This window comes from Scyliorhinus canicula, chromosome 4 (assembly GCF_902713615.1).
Source record: "Scyliorhinus canicula chromosome 4, sScyCan1.1, whole genome shotgun sequence".
Lineage (NCBI taxonomy): Eukaryota > Metazoa > Chordata > Chondrichthyes > Carcharhiniformes > Scyliorhinidae > Scyliorhinus > Scyliorhinus canicula.
This window is the reverse complement of record NC_052149.1, coordinates 21,670,582-21,673,826: the sequence shown is the minus strand read 5'-3', so window position 1 is coordinate 21,673,826 and position 3,245 is coordinate 21,670,582.

Below are 3,245 nucleotides of genomic sequence, written 5' to 3'. Positions count from 1 at the left end.
GAGTTACTTACAGATGTCAGAGACCTTCCCTTCTCCCACCCACACTCTAGAAACTACCCTGTCCTGAATCCCCCTTGGTGGTAGGAGCTGGAAGGTTGAGACCTGCCTACGTAGGACGTCCTGCACCTGCAGGTACCTGAATTTGTTTCCCCTCGCCAATCCAAATTTCTCCTCCAGCTCCCTCAAGCTAGGAAAGCTCCCTTCTATAAACATTACCCCCATCCTCTCAATTCCTGCCCTCTGCCATCTCCGAAATCCCCATCCATCTTTCCTGGGGCAAACCGGTGATTATTACAAATTGGAGCCCAGACCGCTGCTCCCTCTGCTCCCACATGCTTTTTCCATTGCCCCCAGACTCTCAGGGCTGCCACCACCACGGTGGAGTACTGTGCCGGCAGGAACAGCAGAGGCGCCGTTATCAACGCCCCCAAGCTGGTGCCCTTACATGAGGTCGCCTCCATACGCTCCCAAGCCGACCCGCCCCCCACCACCCACTTCCTGATCATGGCTATATTCGCCGCTCAATAATAGTTACTGAAGTTTGGCAGCGCCAGCCCGCCCTCTCCCCGGCTCCAATCAAGCATCCCCTTTTTTACTTGCGGGGTCTTGTCCGCCCATACAAAGCCAGTGATAACTTTGTTAACCCATTTAAAAAAGGACCACGGAATAAAGATGGGAACACAAACAGAAATCTCGGAAGGACCGTCATCTTCACCTTCTGGACCCTCCCAGCTAATGACAACGGGAGCGCATCCCACCTTCAGAAATCGTCCTTCATTTGGTCTACTAGTCGGGCCAGATTAAGTTTGTGCAACAGTTCCCATTCCTGCGCCACTTGGATGCCTAGATACCTAAAGCATCCCCCTACCACTCTAAACGGCAGTTCCCCTAATCGCCTCTCCTGTCCCCTTGCCTGATCGCAAACATCTCGCTTTTCCCCATATTTAGTTTGTACCCCGAAAACCGGCCAAATTCCCCCAGAATCCTCATGATTTCTTCTATCCCCTAAACTGGGTCCAATACATACAGGAGCAGGTCGTCTGCGTAAAGCGAGACTCTGTGTTCCACCCCCGCCCCCCCCGGACCAGCCTCGAGGGAGCTCTTTCAGGGCAGGTGTGACCTGTATAAGAAGGACAGGTCGCATCTAAACTGGAGAAGCATAAATATCCTGGCCGCAAGGTTTGCTAGTGTCACACGGGAGGGTTTAAACTAGTATGGCAGGGGGGTGGGTACTGGAGCAATAGGTCAGAAGGTGAAAGCATTGAGGGAGACCTAGGGAATAGGGCCAGTATGGCTCTGAGGAAGAGCAGACAGGGAGATGTTGCTGAAAACAGCGGGTCTGGTGGCTTGAAGTGCATATGTTGTAACGCGAGAAGTATTAAGGGTAAGGCAGATGAACTTAGAGCTTAGATTAGTACTTGGAACTATGATATTGTTGCCATTACAGAGATCTGGTTGAGGGAAGGACAGGATTGGCAGCTAAACGTTCCAGGATTTAGATGTTTCAGGCGGGATAGAGGGGGATGTAAAAGGGGTGGTGGAGTTGCACTACTGGTTAGGGAGAATATCGCAGTTGTACTACGGGAGGACACCTCAGAGGGCAGCGAAGCTATATGGGTACAGATCAGGAATAAGAAAGGTACAGTCACAATGTTGGGGGTTTACTACAGGCCTCCCAACAGCCAGCAGGAGCAGATAGGTAGACAGATTTTGGAAAGGAGTAAAAGCAACAGGGTTGTTGTGATGGGAGACTTCAACTTCCCCAATATTGACTGGGACTCACTTAGTGCTAGGGGCCTGGACGGGGCAGAATTTGTAAGGAGCATCCAGGAGGGCTTCTTAAAACAATATGTAGACAGTCCAACTAGGTAAGGGGCTGTACTGGACCTGGTATTGGGGAATGAGCCCGGCCAGGTGGTAGAAGTTTCAGTCGGGGGAGCATTTTGGGAACAGTGACCACAATTCGGTAAGTTTTAAAGTGCTGGTGGACAAGGATAAGAGTGGTCCTAGGGTGAATGTGCTAAATTGGGGGAAGGCTAATTATAACAATATTAGGCGGGAACTGAAGAACCTAGATTGGGGGAGGATGTTTGAGGGTAAATCAACATCTGACATGTGGGAGGCTTTCATAGACATAGAACATAGAACAGTACAGCACAGAACAGGCCCTTCGGCCCTCGATGTTGTGCCGAGCAATGATCACCCTACTCAAACCTACGTATCCACCCTATACCCGTAACCCAACAACCCCCCCCTTAACCTTACTTTTTAGGACACTACAGGCAATTTAGCATGGCTAATCCACCTAACCCGCACATCTTTGGACTGTGGGAGGAAACCGGAGCACCCGGAGGAAACCCACGCACACACGGGGAGGACATGCAGACTCCACACAGACAGTGACCCAGCCGGGAATTGAACCTGGGACCCTGGAGCTGTGAAGCATTTATGCTAACCACCATGCTACCGTGCTGCCCGTTCAACAGACAGTTGAAAGGAATTCAGGACTGGCATGTTCCTGTGCGGAAGAAGGATAAATACAGTAAATTTCAGGAACCTTGAATAACGAGAGATATTGTAGGCCTCATCACAAAGAAAAAGCAGGCATTTGTCAGGCTAGAAGGCTGGGAACAGACAAAGCCTGTGTGGAATATAAGGGAAGCAGGGTAGCATGGTGGTTAGCATAAATGCTTCACAGCTCCAGGGTCCCAGGTTCGATTCCCGGCTGGGTCACTGTCTGTGTGGAGTCTGCACGTCCTCCCCCTGTGTGCGTGGGTTTCCTCCGGGTGCTCCGGTTTCCTCCCACAGTCCAAAGATGTGCGGGTTAGGTGGATTGGCCATGCTAAATTGCCCGTAGTGTCCTAATAAAAGTAAGGTTAAGGGGGGGTTGTTGGGTTACGGGTATAGGGTGGATACGTGGGTTTGAGTAGGGTGATCATGGCTCGGCACAACATTGAGGGCCGAAGGGCCTGTTCTGTGCTGTACTGTTCTATTCTATCTATCTATGAAAGTAGGAAGGAACTTAAGCAAGGAGTCAGGAGGGCTAGAAGAGGTCACAAAAAGTCATTGGCAAATAGGGTTAAGGAAAATCCCAAGGCTTTTTACACGTACATAAAAAGCAAGAGGGTAGCCAGGGAAATGGTTGATCTAGGTGTACACGTCACTGAATGGGGCAACACAGGTGGAGAAGGTAGTCAAGAAGGCATACGGCATGCTTGCCTTCATTGGCCGGGGCACTGAGTATA